Source organism: Protopterus annectens, chromosome 8.part0 (genome assembly GCF_019279795.1).
Source record: "Protopterus annectens isolate FY-2018-M chromosome 8.part0, PAN1.0, whole genome shotgun sequence".
Classification (NCBI taxonomy): Eukaryota; Metazoa; Chordata; order Ceratodontiformes; family Protopteridae; genus Protopterus; species Protopterus annectens.
The window spans coordinates 1212422558-1212441159 of record NC_056741.1 but is presented as its reverse complement, the minus strand read 5'-3'; positions in this window follow the sequence as shown (position 1 = coordinate 1212441159).

Here is an 18602-nt window from a genome sequence, read left to right as displayed (position 1 = left end):
ACCATTCTTTTTGGTTGAGATAATAGATCTGGAGCTACGTCCAGAATCCAAGGTTTCCAAAGTACATGAGACCAAATAAAGGGAAACCAAACTTGTCGAGGTCAGAAAGGGGCAATGAGGATTATTGTGTTCTTTGACCTCTTGCCTTTCTTTACAAACTGAGATATCAGGGGAGTTGGCTGAAAGGTGTACAGGATACTGGGGGGGGGGGGGGGGCAATCGTGTTGAAGAGCATCTCTGGGTGACTCCACCGGAGGGGAGATCAAGCAAAGTTACTGCCGCACTTGTTCAGAGGGGATGCAAACAGACTGCACCAAGGTTGCCCAGAGTGGGGAAAATCTTTTCTGCCACCACAGGCTTGAGAGACCACTCATGAGCCATCAGAATAGTTCTGCTCAGCTTTTCTGCTATCACGTTGGAGCTCCCCGGAATATGAGTTGTTGTGAGAAAGTGGATGGAAGAAATCACTCATTGCCAAACTCTGAGGGCTTCTCAAATAATTAGGTAAGATTTGGTTCCTCCTTGTTTGTTGATGCACCAGACTACTAACATGTTGCCCGTCTGACTTGCCATGGCTCCCAGGTTGTCACTCTCCTATCTAAAACACAATAGACAACTTTTGTGGGTTCTGTTTAAGCAGCTTTATTTTATACAAGCGCATCACTATAGAAGTTTACTCACTTTAACATAAGTAACTTGTATTTAAACTAACAACTGAGATCATGCATGCTCTCTCTCTGGCTACTCTTTCAAAATGGCACTAGAGATTGCATGTGTTAGGAATTTATATGTGCACATAAACCCTTGACATGTTTGTTAAAGATACAGCACAATGCTATGAGTCCATCTGGCATGTAGAAATCACAGGTAATTCTCTGTCATGCATTATACTCTATATAAATATATATATATATATATATATATATATATATATATATATATATATATATATATATATACAGGGTGCATATCAAAACTTCGAACACCAAAACTTTGAACTTGAAAGTCAGAAGACTGAAAATAACGAAGCCGCGGAACATCAAATTCTTTCCCAGGGAAAGAATTTGGTTGGCCGTTTCCTCGGCTTCACTATTTCCTTCACTGTGGTGCGATCTTGGAGTTGGTATATTTAAGTGGGGGGCACAGCTCCCCCCACGTTGGGGGGTGTGGGGGATGAAGCCCCCCACATTAGAAATAGTTTGTAGTGTTTGTGTGTTTCGCGTTTTGTACTGGAACAGCGATTTTTTTTCCCCCCTGGGAATTAGATTTAGCAACTGGAACTGTCTCTGCAAAATGTTTAACCTGTGGAATGTTTGGAACATTTTCTGGAATGGAATCAGAATTTTGAACACATCCTGGTATGGAAACAGTGTCTGATTCACTCTTAGATTTGGAGTCTGCATCACAGAAACAATGCTGTGATGGTGATGATGATTCTGGTATAGGAGGAAGATGTCCATGGTTCCTCCTATACTCCACACCCTCGGAGTCTACCAGGTATGAACTTTTCCCGGCAGAGATGCCTGTAGTCTGTCCAATTTGATCAAAACCTTTTGTTGTCTGGATTTGTACTGTCTCTCCTTCCCTCAATGGGCGAAGTAATCTGCTCGATCTGTCGTAACTAAATTTATGGATATTACATTTTTTAAACAATTGAGCCTTGATGGTTTTATTGTTCTTAGGTTTAAGCTGCAATAAACTGGAAGTAATGGGAAGTTTTGTTCTAGTTTGTCTGGAAAGAAGTCTTTGAGCAGGTGAGCCAAGAATATCGTCACAGGGTATTTGTCTGAGATTATGTAAATTCAAGAACACGTTGGTATTGTCACGATTTGTCCTTTCAAGTAATTGCTTTGCACTCTGCACTGCACATTCAGCTATATGATTGGATTGAGGATATTCAGGACTACTAGTGACATGTACAAAGTCCCATTCTTTTGCAAATTTCTGAAACAACTGGCTAGTAAATTTAGTACCATTGTCAGAAAGAACTTTGTATGGACTACCATGAACTGAGAAATTACATTTCAACTTAGTAATAACAGCAATGGAGGTTAGGTTAGATAGTAGACCAATTTTAAATCAATTCGAATAACAGTCTACCAAAACCAAGTAGTGCTGATTGTTCCACTCAGAGATATCAGTTTGTCCTGTAGACCAAGGTGGTTCAGGAACTGGACTTAGCTGAAGGGGTTCTCTTTGCAAATCCGGTCTAGTACTATTGCATACTGAACAAGAAGAAAGTACTCTATCAATGTCTTTGGATAATGAAGGCCAAAATACTAATTTGCTAGCTCTTCTCTTAGTGGATGCGGATCCTGGGTAACCACGATGCAAAATTTGGATATATTCTTGTTGTAAGGAAGCAGAAACAACAATTTTAGGACCTTTGAAAAATAATACTATCTTCCATCAACAATTCACCTCTGTAAGTAAAGTAGGTTTGCGTGTCAGGTGGTACACTAGATTGCTTTGACAGACATCTGGGTCAGTCTGAGTGTGATCTCTCAACTCATCAAGTCAAGTGGTAGAAAAATTACGGACAGACACAGCAAAATGAAAATTCTCTGCATGAAGCTGTTCTGTCATATTTCTGGGCGATCTTGATAAGGTATCAGCCAGAGAAAGCAATTTGCCTTTGGTGTAGACCATTTTGAAATTGTACTTTTGCAATTTGAGCATCATTCTTTGTAATCTCACTGGAGAGGAATGCATAGGCTTCTTTAGAATAGTAACTACAGGTTCGTGGTCGGTTTCAATCTGAATAGCTCGACCATAAATATAATCATGAAACTTGGAACATGCAAATACTGTTGCCAAAAGCTCCTTCCCAATTTGAGCATACTGCATCTCAGTGTGGGTTAAGTGCTCTAGATGCATAGGCTACCAGTTTGCCTTCTTGAATTATAACTGTGCCAAGATCAAATTTTGAAGCATCACAAGAAAGAGTGACTGGTTTGTTCACATGATAATATCTTAATGTAGATGGGGTGGCAAATCTCTGCTTAACATCTTCAAATGCCTTCTGATGCTGTTCCAACCATGACCATGCAACATTTTTGTGCATTAGCTCTCTTAAAGGCACTATCAATTCACTGAAGTCTGGTATAAACTTACCTAAATAGTTGACCATGCTTAAAAAACGTTGTAGAGTTTGTACATTATCTGGTGCTGACATCTCAATAATAGCTGCTTGCTTGGTCCGGTCTGGTCTCAAGCCTGTACTCGTAAACAAATTACCTACATATGTAACTTCTGGAAGTCTGAATTTGCACTTCAGAGGACTGAGCTTCAGGTTTACTTCATGTGCTCTGTCTAGAACTTTCTTGAGGTTTCTGTCATGCTCTGCTTCACCATTGCCTACAACCAATAAATCATCTGGCACAAGGATAACCTGAAAAAATGTGCTCTATTGCAGAATTTATTCCAAATGGCATCCTTAGGAATCTGTATCTGCTGAATGGAGTACCAAAAGTAGTTAGAAAAGAGGATTTCCAATCAAGCATCATTTGCCAAAATTAACTCTTTGCATCCAAGAAAGAAAAAACAGTGGAATTCAGTATTAGATCTGCAAGTTCTTTGACTGTGCGCATTGGATGATATGGTCTCTTTAATGCTTTGTTCAGATCTCTTGGGTCACTACATATTCTGATTTCATCTGAGCCTTTTTTGCGAGCAGCTACCATGGACGGCACCTGCTCAGTTGGTTCTGTGACTGGACAAACCACACCCTGCCGCATCATTTTATCCCACTGAACCTTAACTTTATTTTGCATAGCTATTGTAACAGTTCTTACTGGTCTGATTACTGGAGTGACCTTTGGGTCTAACTTCATGGAATACAGAACTGGAAGTTTTCCTAACTTCTCATCGAACATATCTGCAAACTCTGAGAAAATGGCTTCAGACAAATTAGAACTCGGAAATGCACTTACATGATGAACTTCTTTAGCAAAAGAAAGCAGATTCATTCTTAAACTATCTTTGAGACCCAATAAAGACTGTACTGCTCTTCGGACTACACAGAATAATAAGTTGTAACAGTTCTCGGCAAAATAACATGAAAGCATCACTGAGCCTTTGGTCTGAATTTCTTCACCTCCATAAGCAACAAGTCTCACACTACTGGCAACATTGAGTTGTTTGTTAGTTCTCACTTTAACAAATGTGTCTGCTGATATAATATTACACTTTGAACCAGTGTCTCCTTTAAGCTTTGTGGATTTTCTATTAATCCGGACAGTACAAAACACTTTGCTCCTTGTTAATAAATTCACTGCATCAACTCTTTCACCAAGCACTGATACACCATCTACATAGAAAGCTGGCTGCATCGACTCTACGTGATCAACTTGCTTTTTTGTGTGACCTTTCTTTACAACTGTGTGAGGCTTACTTGATTTGCAAAACTTTTGGAAATGGTTCCATTTTTTACACTTGTGACATTGCTGACCAAATGCTAAGCACTTCTCTCTTTTAGACTCATGATTTGCATCATAATTGCGACAGTAAACAATAAAGTTAGATTTCCGTTTTGCTGATACATGCTTGTACCGCACCGAGCATCCACCCTTCTTAGAACTTGCTGGAAAGCCCCATGTCTTCCCTGGAAATCCTGTAGCTGCCACGTTCTTGGGCCTGCTTTTCTTTGCCACGTGCTGCATACTATGTACATTTGCTCTGGATCCAACTGAAATCATGCTCGGAGTTGACAAATCTCTATGGCTTTGCTCAACATTAAATCACTGTCACAAAGTAAAATCTTGCTCACAACAGCACTATTAATACCACACACAAGCCTGTCCTTTATCAGCTCGTCTTTTAAGTCACCAAACCTACACGTTTCAGCTCTGGTTCTCAGGTCAGTTATACAAGCTGCAAATGTTTCCCCTGGCTTCTGATCTCTTGTGTAAAACAAATGCCTATCTAATGTAATATTTGCCTGGGGGTTACACATTTCTCTGAACTTGCGCTTCAAACACTTGGGGTCTTCCCTTGATTCAGGCTTTACAACAATATGATGGTTTTCACCTTCTACTTCATATACTGCTGGTGCATGCACAAATGAATGCTCTCTTTCTATGATCTCTGACCCAGCTAAGTTTAGCAAAATGAATGCCCTGGTGTGTACATCTCTGTCTGCATAAGCTGCTTGTATAAAAATATTGTACTCTTGCTCAAATATTCTCCAATTCTCTGCAATATTCTGATCAAATACAAGTGGAAGGGGCTTTCAAAATCCATCTGCCATATTAACACACCAGTGAAGGGTTTTGCAAATAAGCACAAACATACACACAAGCACATATGCCAGAAACTTATGCCACTATTTTTAACTCTGTCCAATGCCTTTGTGCTTCTAAGTTTATACCTTTTGGGCTTTTCAAAATTATGCTAATAGACAAACTCACAGTACCTTTGAATAACTGGACTTTGCGAAATAAATTTCTCAGGCACTGTAATACTCTAATACCTTCTTTCGCAAGAAATCACCTCATCAGTTTAAGTAACATACCAAATAACTGCACAATGCGAATAAATTGGACATCTCTTGCCCAAAACTCAATAACATTTCGAAGTAACTGAATTTTGCGATTACCTGCAGACATCATACTGAAATGTTCCCAAAATGGTTGTACCTTGCTAGGCAACTATTTACAGTGCAAGAAACACTTTGTAATGACGGCACTTTGCGAACAGACACACCCAGCACAAGAAACTTTTCAAACTGGTTATTCTTTGACTGTATTTCACAAAATAGTTACACTTTGCACACAATAAATTCTTTGAAATACATGCACAGTAATAAGCACACTCTTTAAGCACTTTTACACACTTTGAGATACTTTGAATAACTTTAGTTATGCCCTTGATACAATACAAAGTCGTAGTTATCCTAAAACACAGCACTTTGCCAAAACACATGCAGTCGCCTTGCTTTATTTTTTGTTTAATGTGCCCTTTTTGCCCTTATTATATTTGTTTTGCTCGTTTAAGCCCTTTTCAGGCCCAATATACTTTTCTTATGCTTATTTTACTGTAAACATACCCAGTTTTGCCTTAAACACACTTGTTTTTGCTTTAAACATACTCATTTTGCTTTACTGTTAATCGTTTCATCAAATACCTTTATTTTAAACATTACCTTTAGTGGTGGTGCTGTGGTAGCATTGTCGCCTCACAGTAAGATGCTGTCCAGTTCGATTCTCAGCTAGAGCGTCTTCTGCGTGGAGACATGCATGAATGGGTGTACCTTCGTTGAAGGTTATGCATCAAAGCCGGCAACTTGGCACGTAAAAATCTACTGCCAATTATTAGCGGACCGGAGTTCCGCTGTGGCGACCCCTAACCGGGAAAAGCCGAAACAACACAGCAGCTTTAGTTAACAAACTCTCCGTGCCTTCCTCTTGCTTAATAATGCGGTTTATGCCATTTTAATGCCCCTTTTTTGTCTTTTCTATCAAATAAACAGTTTGTGCTATTTCTCATTACCTATGATTCTTTTCTGGCGTTTTTGTGCTCTTTTCTCTCAGCTTCACCTTAACTGTCATCTCTGCACCTCACGGCTTTGATTATTATTCTCTGCAATCCCGGTTCTGAATCTATGTCGCTCTCCTATCTAAGTTGCAATAAAAGAGCCTTCGTGGGTTCTGTTCAAGCAGCTTTATTTTGTACAAACACATCACTATAGGAGTTTATGGACTTTAACTTAAGTAACTTGTATTCAAACTAACAAGTGCGATCATGCATGCTCTCTCTCTGGCTGCTCTTTCAAAATGGCACTAGGGATTGCACGTGTCTGGAATTTATATGTGCACGTACAGCCTTGACATGCTTCTTAAAGATACAGCACACACATCACCTGCACTCTCATCTACACCAGGGGAAAGGCATCTTGAAATTCTTGCAATGCTAAGAATAGCGCCCTCTTCTATAGAGCATTGATGTGCAAATTGGCCTCCAGTTGGGATCAAGTGCCTTGGACTGTCCTTCCCAAATAATGCCCCCCCCCCCACACACACACACACACACACACACACACCCTATCGGTGAAGCATCTGTAGTCACTATGGCTTGGGGCTCAGGTAGGAAAAAAAGGACAGCCTAAAAGAATCTCGTTGGAATGCAGCCACCAAGACAGGTCTTGTTTGCAGCAACTGGTGATCAAGATGTGATACGACACTGGCTGATTCATTAATGACAATTGGGAGGCCAGAATCTATAGCAAAATCTTCATATGATAATCATCAAAGGGAAATAGAAGTTATGTCCTTACCATAACGTTCCATGTGGAGTGTTCATCTCGCCTTTGTTCTTACACATGGGTTCGGAGCCGATCCTCGGCTCCGTGTCGGCCGCTTGCAAGCTCTGCATCGAGAAGAAGCTCGAGATCACCTAATACCCACAATCCCTCTCTGCCTTTACCTCAGATCTAGTTTGCAAGCAAACCAGCAGCCAGAGAGAGCACACTCGTACCAAAATTTACACAATGAAGAAATCATCTATATACATGTATATATATATATATATATATATATATATATATATATATATATATATACACGTGCATCATACAAATACAACCACTGCAAATGCAGAAGGAGAATACTCCAGACCAGGCACCAAATTGAACGTTCTTCTTGAGGGTGGGAGGGTGGTAATGTAAGAACAAAGGCGAGATGAACACTCCACATGGAACGTTATGGTAAGGACATAACTTCTATATGTGAGAGTGTTCAATCTCGCCGTTTGTTCTTACACATGGGTAGCGTCCCTAGCTCCATGTTCCTGAGGAACTCACGGGAGAACGTTCTTGAGCACAGTGGAACCAAAGGTTGCCCTATCCCTAGAAACCCTGTCCACTTTGTAATGAGAGATAAATGTATGCGGTTTAGCCCAAGTAGCAGCTGCACAGATCGTGTCTAATGGTAGGCGAGCTGCGTGAGCCAAGGATGTAGACACTGATCTTGTAGAATGTCCTTTAGGTTTGACAGATAAGGTTTGATTTGAAGACTCATAAACATATATGATACAATCAGTTAGCCATTTGGAAAGAGTTCGTTTAGTAACCGCTACACCTTTCCTGCTGTCAGCAAAAGCTACAAACAGTTGATCAGATTTCCTGTGATCCTTTGTTCTATCCAAATAAAACCTGAGTTGTCTATGGACATCCAATTTGTGCAACATATACTCTAACTTATTAGTGTGATTTTTGAAAAAGGTGGGCAATTCAATGGACTGATTAATGTTATTGGTAGAGCAAACTTTGGGGAGAAAGGATGGATTAGTGCGAAGAGATACCCTGTCAGAGTGGAAAATCAAATAAGGGTGTTTAATAGACAGAGCCTGAAGCTCAGACACTCGCCTAGCGGATGTAATGGCTACCAAGAAGAGAGTCTTCCACGATAAAAATTTCAATGGGCAAGCGGAGGCTGGCTCAAAGGGGCAACATCAATTTAGAAAGTAAGAGGTTCAGATTCCAAGGTGATGTAGGAGTTCTAACTGGTGGTCTAATATGAAAAGATCCTTTTAAAAGGCCTTACAAAGTCTGTGAGCCATAACAGGTGCCCCACATTCTTCCACATGAAAGTTGGAAATGGCAGCCAATTGCACTCTTAAAGTGGCAGGAGAAGCTCCTTCATGGAACAATTCTGTTAAGAACTCTAAGATCTTGTTTAACGGAGCTATAACAGGGTCCAAATGATGAGAATTAAGCCCAGAAACGAAACGTTTCCATTTACTGGTGTAGGTCTTTGTAGTGGAAGCTTTATGAGAAGCCACTAATATATTCTGAACTGCGGTGTAAGAGAATCAGACCTGGCTAGAAAGGGAGCAGCCAAGCTGCTAGATGGAGTGATTCGAGAGATGGGTGAGGAACTCCTGACGAGTGAGTCAGTAGATCTGGCTCTGGGTCCAGAATCCAAGGTCCCCGAATGCGGTGTTGCAATAGAAAGGGGAACCAAATTTGACGAGGCCAGAATGGGGCAATGAGGATTATTATCCTTTGAAGGTTGTTGGCTTTCTGCAGAAACTTTGCAATCAGGGGAAAGGGAGGAAAAGCGTACAGGAGACCCGGGGGCCAATCGTGCACCAGTGCGTCCCTGGGGACTTCCCCTGGAGGGGGTAATAGGGCAAAGTAGCTCCTGCATTTGGCGTTCATTGGAGACGCAAAAAGATCGCAGGAAGGCTGGCCCCACTTGCGAAAAATCGTCTTCGCAATTGACTGTTTGAGGGACCACTCGTGAGGCAACAGGATTGCTCTGCTCAGCCTGTCGGCTATGACGTTGGATGACCCCGGGATGTGCGTTGCGATCAGAAAGCGACCCATGGACTCCGCCCATTGCCAAATTCTCATGGCCTCTCTGCATAGCTGATAAGACCTGGTTCCCCCTTGCTTGTTTATGTACCAGACTACAGACATGTTGTCTGTCTGAACTGCAATAGTCCCTAGAGGAAGAAGGGGAGAAAAGTGTTGCAACGCTAAAAACACTGCCCTCAACTCCAGAACATTGATGTGCAGATTGTACTCCAAATTGGTCCATTCGCCTTGGACTGTCTGTCCCTGAAAGATGCCCCCACCCTATCAGGGAAGCGTCCGTGGTTATCGCCGCTGTCGTGGGTAGCACAAATGGTCTTCCGCTGGAAAGGTTGCAAGTCTGAAGCCACCAGGTTAGGTGTGATTTGCATGTGTTTGTAATCAGAATTTCGTATGTCAGAGGTAGCTGTTGGAACGACCATTGTGCAAACAGTAGCCATTGTAGAACTCTCATGTGCAGTCTTCCCAATGGTATCGCAATGAGAGAAGCTGCCATGAGACCCAAGACCTTCAGAACCAGCTTTGCTGGGGATTTTTTAGATGACAGAAGGAGAAAAATGTGGCTTTGTAGTGAGACTATCCTTTCTGGAGGGAGCCTTAGAATTAAATGATGCGTATCTAATTCCGCTCCTATGAATAAGATATGCTGTGATGGCTGCAGTAAAGATTTTTCGAAATTTACGGAAATTCCGAGGAGAACACAAAGTTGTAGAGTGTAATCCCTGGCCTGTATCAGTTGACGCCGGGTGGTGGCAGAAAGGAGCCAGTCGTCCAGATACGGAAACACTAGGAATCCTAGGCGTCTCAGATGAGACGCTACCACTGCCATGCATTTGGTGAAAACCCTGGGGGCTGAGGTCAGACCAAAGGGCAGGGCTCGAAACTGATAGTGACTGGCTCCCAGCCGGAAGCGCAAATGATCCCTGGACGCTCTGGCCATTTTGATGTGGTAGTATGAGTCCTTCAGATCTATTGAGCACATCCAGTCGTCCTTCTGTAAGAATGGAAGGATCGATTGAAGCGTGACCATTCGGAACTTTTCTTTCTTGACAAAGGTGTTGAGGTTGCTTAGGTCCAGAATCGGCCTCCAGTCCCCTGTCTTCTTTGGAACTAAAAAGAACCTTGAGTAAGTTCCGAATCCTATTTGGTCCGCTGGGACTGGTTGGATGACTCTTTTTCTAGCAGCTTTGAAATTTCTATAGCTGCTGGGTCTCGCAGATGGGGGCACATCTGGGAGTCTTTTCTTTGGAATGGGAGTGGATAGAAAGGGTATTTTGTAACCTCTGGTAACCACGCTTTTACCCAGTTGTCTGTAGTGAGATTTTGCCAGGCCTGAGGGTATAAAGCTAAGCGACCCCGACTGCCTCCAGAGCAGGACAGTCGGGCCTCCTCTCAGGAGTGCTGGAAGGGTTTTCCAGGGGTGTATCCCTGTCACCTTGGTTTTGCGGACCCCTCTGCCGCCAGGGCGGCGTCTTCCACCTCTGCCCCTCCTCTGCCTCTAGAGGGGCATCACCCTGTGTGCCTGGGAAAGATCCTTGGGGTTTTCGAAACCACATTTTTCCACCGCGTTGCCCTTTGGGGTACGGTCTGGATGGGGTGGAAAAACGGACTCCGACAGCAGACAGAGTCTTTCCCTCCTGTTCACACCGGGTAAGGGTCTCCTTTACTTTGGGGCCAAAGAGAGTGGCACCATCAAATGGGGCGTTAGTAAAGGAAGACTTGAAGGCTTCCGCAAATGAACATAAGCGCATCCAGGATTGTCTGCGAAGAGCAATCGCTGAAACTGCTGCCCTACTCGATCCTTCGGCTGCGTATGATACCAGCCTCATGGTTGAGTTAACAATGGATGTAAGGGTATTGAGATGTGCTGTAACTTTCTCTGAGACAGCAGCATCTGTAGTACCCTGGAGGGTATCTCCCAGCTCTTTGATTAGATCCCTCTGTAGACGTGTAAAATGGGTCAAATAGTTCAGGGATCGCATAGAAAAGGCCGCTGAACTAAAAATGCGCTTCCCGTATCTGTCCATAGTCCTGGAATCTTTGTTAGGCGGGTGGACAGATGGGGAAGAATCCCACATCTCCTTTTTCGTGGCCGCTGCCACCACCATGGCGTCTACTGGAACTCCCTTAGTGAGGTAAGCCTTGTCTTGCGGTGCAGTGATGTACTTATTAGGCTTCCTAGGGACTGGTTCCACCGTGTCAGGTGTCTCCCACGCCCTTCGAGCAATCAGCTCCATTAACTCATCGAAGGCGGAGTGACCCAGGAGGAGGAAGGGCGAGCACCGAATGCCTTCAGCAAGACTGACTCATCCTCAGAAGGGGGAAGGGACTGCCAATCACCTCTCTGCTTTAGGATCTCCAAGATGTCAGAAAAGGAGACATCTTCTGAAGGTGACTTTGGGGACCCTTCTGACTCATCCAAGTCAGTATCGGATGTCAAAGATTCTTGTGGAGAATCTAAGTGTCTCCTCTTACACAATCTTTTCCTAGGAACTTCTTGGGGCATCCGAAGAAGCCTCCGAGGAAGAGGGGCACCCTCCAGGGGTGGCTGAGACACTGGTGCTCGACGCTTGGATGTGGCCGTTGGTGCAGAGGAAGATAACGGTCCTTTATGGGGAGGAGAGGCTGCTTCTACTGATGTGGTTGTCTGGGTAGACAACACCTTCCTCATGAGAGCGAAGGCCCCGGGTCCCGAGTCGAGGTATCTCCGGTTCGAAGAAATGGGAAGAATCCCCGAAACAGGCACCGAAGGCACCGACCCCGAGGACGGAGCCGAATCGATCCGAGCCGAGGCCCCGAGAGGAAGAGTCGGAACCAAAACATCGGTTCGACTCTCGGCCCCGGAACCAAGGATGGATCTTTGGCTCCGAGACTCCGGTACCGGATCCGACGGAGTTGAGGTGAACGGAGCCGACCGAGAAAAGGACGGTTCTGGCACCGAGGGCTCCACAATCAGTAGATCAACCTCTTCCGGCTCCAAAGACTGGACAGGTCTCAGAGGAGGAATGGATGGAGATAATGGAAGGCCTTCAAGTTTCGACACCAATTGGGTGGAAACCGAGATAAGTTTGGATAAGGCCGTATGCTCCAATAATTTCTGCACCACACGGTCAACATCGGTGTCGGAGAGGAGCCTAGAAGAACGGGTTGAAGGAATCGAAGACGGAGCCGACCTCAACAGTGTCAGGGGAGGGAGCTCCATCACCGGTTCCAAGACTCGAGGCTCGGAAACTGACAACAGTTGAACACTCGGCCCCGAAGTCTGTGGAACCGGTGATCTAATTTTAGCTGAAGAGCTCGGAGCCGATGACTTGGGCTCCGACGTCTTCGATTCCTTCGAGGATTTGGATGCCTGGTCAGAAGCATCCAGAGCCTCTTGAAAGGAAGGTTTTAACAAACCTCTATCCATTAGTTTCCTGCGCCTATCTGTCATGACCCTCCCACTGAAAGAATGACAAATAGAGCAGTCTTCTTGCAGATGGAGAGGGCCAAGACAGTAGACGCAGGAACTATGATTGTCAGTTACTGACATCTTTTGCCACATTGGCAACGCTTAAACCCCGATTTAGCCTTTTCAGACATGTCACTAATAAAAAATGAAAAGTCAAATCCAGTAAAGTAGTCAAGTCCGGTGAAATTGTCGAATCCAGTAAGGTTAGTCAATCCGGTTGTCAAATCAAGTAAGGGGTGGTAGGCCCCGAGGAAAACTCTAAATAAGTTTTAATAAACTTAACGGAACCGAGTATCCCTCAAACTTACCACACACACACAATATATCACTAAACAACTTTTTATAATAAAAGTACCAAGAAAAATACAAGAATAAATTCTTAATCTTATCTTAGGTGCTCGAGCTCGACCCAGTGATGCGAACGCTGCAGCGGCAAACTAGATCTGAGGTAAAGGCAGAGAGGGATTGTGGGTATTAGGTGATCTCGAGCTTCTTCTCGATGCAGAGCTTGCAAGCGGCCGACACGGAGCCGAGGATCGGCTCCGAACCCATGTGTAAGAACAAACGGCGAGATTGAACACTCTCACATCTAGAGTTACAGACAGTGCCATCGAGCCTAGTACCTATAGGATAAGTCTGGCTGGAAGAATCCTGTTCTGGATAATATTGTTTACTTGTGATCTCATCTTTTGCAGCCTCAATACTAGCAGTAAAGTGATTCCCGTAAGAGTGTTAACAGAGCTCTGATAAATTCCAGCTGTTGAGTAGGTTGCAAATTTGACTTTCCTTAATTTATTGTAATGCCTAATAAAGAGCAAAGATGCAGGTTGTATTCTCTTACTCTTTCAAGTTGACGCCTGGTGGTAGCACTAAGGAGCCAGTCATCGAGATAAGGAAAAACTCAAAATCCCCGCAGTCTGATATGAGCTGCAACCACTGCCATGCACTTGGTAAACACCCTGGGAGCTGTAGTGAGGCCAAAGGGCAGTGTTCTGAACTGAAAACGACTGGCTCCCAGCCGGAAGCACAGGAATCTTCTGGACTGTGTGTCCATTTTTATATTGTAATAAGCATCCTGAAGATCTACAGAGCACATCCAATCATCTTCTTCCAAAAAAAGAATAGACTGTACTGAGACTATCTGGAACTTATTTTGCTGAACTGCCTTGTTGAACTGGCTGAGATCCAAAATGGGTCTCCAGTCCCCTGATCTTTTGGGCACTAAAAAGAACCTTGAGAAAAACCCGGGCCCTCTCTGGTCTGGTGGGAATTCTTGGATAACCCTTTTCTAGCAGTTTTTTTTTAATTTCTATGACTGCTGCTTCCTTGTGACTGGGTGGAACATCCGTGAGTCTTTTCTGTATTTTTGGATTCATTAAAAGGGGAATTATCCTGCTACTTCTGGAAATAATCCTCTGCATCCACTTGTCCAATGTCATCTGTGACCAGGTAGATTGGTGCAGGGATAATCATCCCCCCCGACTGCCACCAGAGGAAGGCAATCAGTGCTCCATTCAGGAGTGCTGGTAGGAGTTACCAGAGAAAGACTCTCTGGACCCCTGGTTCTGCAGGCCACTTCTGCCTCTTGAACGGTATCTTCCATTGTTAGCTCCCCCTCTGCCCTGTGAGAAGTCCTTGCCAGGTGAGTCCTAGAGAGACCCTTGAGACTTTTTGAACCATAGCTTCCCACCTCTCTGGTTCCTAGAGTAGGGCCGTTGAGGAGTAGAGAAGCATACGCCTATAACAGAAACACTCTTCCCTTCTTTCTCATATCTGGCCAGTGTGTCTTTTACCTTGGCTCCAAAAAGGGATGATCAGTCAAATGGAGAATTGACGAGTGAAGATTTAAATGGCTCCGCAAAGTCAAACAAGCATATCCAGGCATGTCTCCTAATGGCTATATCTGAACCTGCTGTTTGTGTCGTCCCTTCAGCTGCATGGGCAATCAGCCTCACGGCAAGTGGAAAACTGATTCGGGGGTGGCAAGCTGAGAGGTAACCTTGTCTTGCACCTCTCCGACTACTGTTCCTGTAAGAGTATCTACCAACTCTTTAATCAGATCTCTCTGCAACCTGGTAAAGTGCGCCATGTAGTTCAAAGACTTGAGAACGAAGGTCGATGAAGCATAAACGTGCTTCCCAAACCCATCCATAGTCCTAAACTCCTTGTTAGGAGGATGGATAGTTGCACTTTCCCCAGCAAGTTTCTTTTTGGTGGCTGCTGTTATCTTCATGGCATCTACAAGGATACCCTTGGCCCTATGTTGCTCGTCCTTAGGGAAGAAAAGATCCGGGTAGAACTCTTGGGGATTGGTTTGATGAAGTCAGGAATTTCCCAGGCCCACTGAGTGATAGTTTTAATAAAGTCATCAGCCGGAAGAGAGATCCAAGAGGTAGAGGGCCGGGCACAAAAAGCCTCTAGGTATACAGTCTCCTCTGAGGAAGGATGGAGGGATGTCCAGCCAACTCTCTCTTTCAGGATTTCCAAGATGTTGCCAACAGAAACATCCTCAGGGGGTGACCTGAGGAACCTTCCCCTCATGGAAACTGGTATCCTCAGCAGAGGACTCCTCCAGGGAGTCTAAGTGCTTCCTCTTGCACTTTTTCTTTGATGGTACTTCCTCGGGGGGATGTTCCGGGGAAGTATCTGAAGAGGAAACCATGAAGGTGGATGTCTCCTGAGGCTTTTATGCACCCTGTCGCAGGGATGAGGTTGGAGGAAGCTCTGGTGGAGGGGATAGAGATATTTGGCCCAAGAGGGATGGCAAGGACTGGGAGTCCACTATGGACAAGGCCCTCTCCATGACCCGGATGGCCACCCCCACCTCATAGAGGGACAGGAGCACTGAAACGAAATACACTCCTTTGGAACCATGGTTCTACCTCACACCAAGAAAGCTGGACCCAAATCAGAAGCCTGGGTCGAAGAAGCAAACGCCGAAACACCAAGAGGCTTGGACGGCTCCGAAAGAATGGAAGTCAAACCCTGACCTTCAGAACAACAGGAAAAAAAAACGACCCTGGGAGTTCTTCAGTTCCAATAAACCGGAGGAACTCAAGGGAATTCTCAGTTCCAGATAAGAGACTAACCAGAACCGATACAGTCAGGGCCGGGCAGGTCAGTGCCAGGGGCTTCAAAGACTCTACTGCAGTTGGAGGAGGAACATGAGATGGTGTTGAAGAAGGACAGGTCCAGGTGCCAAGATGGCTGGAAACCAAAGATGGAAGTAATCCCCTCACTGTGAGGAGCTGGCCCACCAGTCCCATGATGTCCAATTCTGACAGTGAAGGAATGGACGATGTCGAAGGAGACCTTGTGTGGTCTCGATTCCAAAAATGAGCTAGGTGGTCAGTCCACAAATGGACCGACTGAAGGGAGTATATCGTCCTTGGTAAAGTCTTCAAAGTAGTCTTCAGTACTGATAAACCTCTGGTACCGAAGCTGCAGGTATCTGTTCAGAGGCAATGGTTGGTGCTGAATTATTCTTGTCTATCAGTGCCAAGAAAACTGTCGACACCATAGGCTATTTAGGCAATTTGGCACGTAGTCCCGAGGAACTTCTCGGTACCGAATGTGAATGTTTCTTAAAAGAGGAAGAAGAGGAGGATGGAAAGCTGGAAAGCTGGCTTAGGTTTTTGGACCAAATATGGCCTTTTCGAAGTCTCCTTTCAAAAGACCTTCAATTTGTTTCTCCGCTCAGTTAAAGTCCTGGAAGAGAAACCATGAGAGATGGTAAAATCCTCTTGCAGCTGGACTGCGCTTAACCAATACAACAGACATGCCCATCTGAAATAGGCATCTTCCTGTCACTTTTGGCACCACTTGAAGCCAGAGATGTCCTTGAAAGATTTATCAGCCATGCATGAGAAAAGGGACTAGCGCTGATAGCACTCACACACTCACACACACACACACACACACACACACACACACACACACACACACACACACACACACACACACACACACACACAAGAAAAGGTACCAATGATGAAAGCCAGAAATACCTCAAAGGCAAAGAAATTAGAAAATAGAAGATTGTACCAGCAATGGTATGTAAAGAACTACCTTAACGTAGAGGGAAGGGAAGGAAAACAGATCACTCACACACCTAGAAAAAAAAGAGGAGTAGGTAGAATTGAAAAACACATAGATAAAAAAAAAAAAATCTGAAAAAAAATATGAGAAAATAGAGAAAAATTTACACTGACTGACTGCTAAAGCTCGAGAGGTTGGACACGTCTGACGCAAGAAGCGGCAAACGAAAGCTGGGGTAATTTAGAGAGGAGCATTATGGGGAGAGCTTAGCTCGAGAGTTTGGAAGGCACAAGCATAAGTAAATGGCCAAGTCGGTTCCGAAGCTTGGAACTGAGCCCACAGTGAAGGATTTTGTGAAGACTGACAAGATCAAATATGTATTCACCTTTGTTTGTGAAATCTGGAAAGATATATGGAAAATTAATGGACTGCCTGATGTTGGATTCTGACAACGCCTTAAAAAGAAAGGATGGATTGGTTCATAATGCCACCCTATCTCTATGGGCTATTAAACAAAGAGGCTTAGAAGACAAAGCTTGAAGTTCAGAAAGTCTTCAAGCAGGGGTTATAACTAACAAAAAGATAGTTTTCCAGGATAAAAAATTTTAGTTCACGATAAGTCAAAGCTTTGTAAAACAAATTTAAATCCCATGGCAGAGCTGGATCTTTAAAATGTGGTCTCAGAAGAAGTGTACCCCTTATAAAGGCCTTACAAAGGTTTTGAAGAAGCTAGGCTGGAATTGTTAACTCCTATATGAAAATTAGAAATGGCAGCTAGTTGTACTTTTAAAAAGTTGAAGAACAAGCCCCTTAATTAAAAACTGTAGCCAAAAACTCAAGAATTTTATGTACTGGTGTTGAAAAAGGGTCAATATCTTTTTGTTGTTCCCAAAAAAAAAAGTAGTGTACTCACCATAAGGTTCCATCTGAGTTATTGCTTTTCATTTGTCTTCAACCTGTGGGACACGGATCTGGCAAGGATCCAACTCGACCGCATATTCCAGCATTAGATCCGAGCTCCAAGCTCTTCCAATACCCATAATACCCCTGTCTCCCTCCTCAGCTCAGATCGAGTGTGCTGCAGACAGTAGCACCCCAACCTAAAACATATGTCTAAACCCCTGGCATTACCATTAATTTATTCAATAAGAAAAAATAAGAAGTTATGTACCTACCATAACGTTCCATGTTAGTTGTCTTCTCTCGCCTTCTTTCTTGCTGGATGGGTTCGGAGCCGATCCTCGGCTCCGACTCGGCACTTGCTAAGCTCGAGAGCTAATTTTACCAGCTCGAGGCAACCCTATATCCCATGATGCAAGGCATGACTACCCAGATCTCGTTTGGTAGCTATAGAAAACCCTGCCAGTAACCTTCTTCCCAGAAAGGAAGAAGAGGAACTAAATGTGGAAAGAAACAAAGCAAAGTAACCACTAGAGACTACTGGGGCCCATAGAAAGAATGAACCGTACCCAGAGAAGAGTACAACTTCAAGGTCTGTCCAGGCTAGGGGGAAGGAGGGAGGGACGCAAGAAAGAAGGCGAGAGAAGACAACTAACATGGAACATTATGGTAGGTACATAACTTCTTAATGTTAAGTTGTCAAACTCGCCTTCATTCTTGCTGTATGGGACCGCGTCCCTAGCACCTCTATCCTGGGTGGCTCAATGGAACAGACTCTTGAGAACTGTGGAACCAAACCTAGCCCTGTCCCTGGAGGTCAAGTCCAATTTGTAATGAGAGACAAAGGTGTGAGGAGTGGCCCAAGTGGCTGCCGCACAAATGGTGTCAATAGGTAGCCTA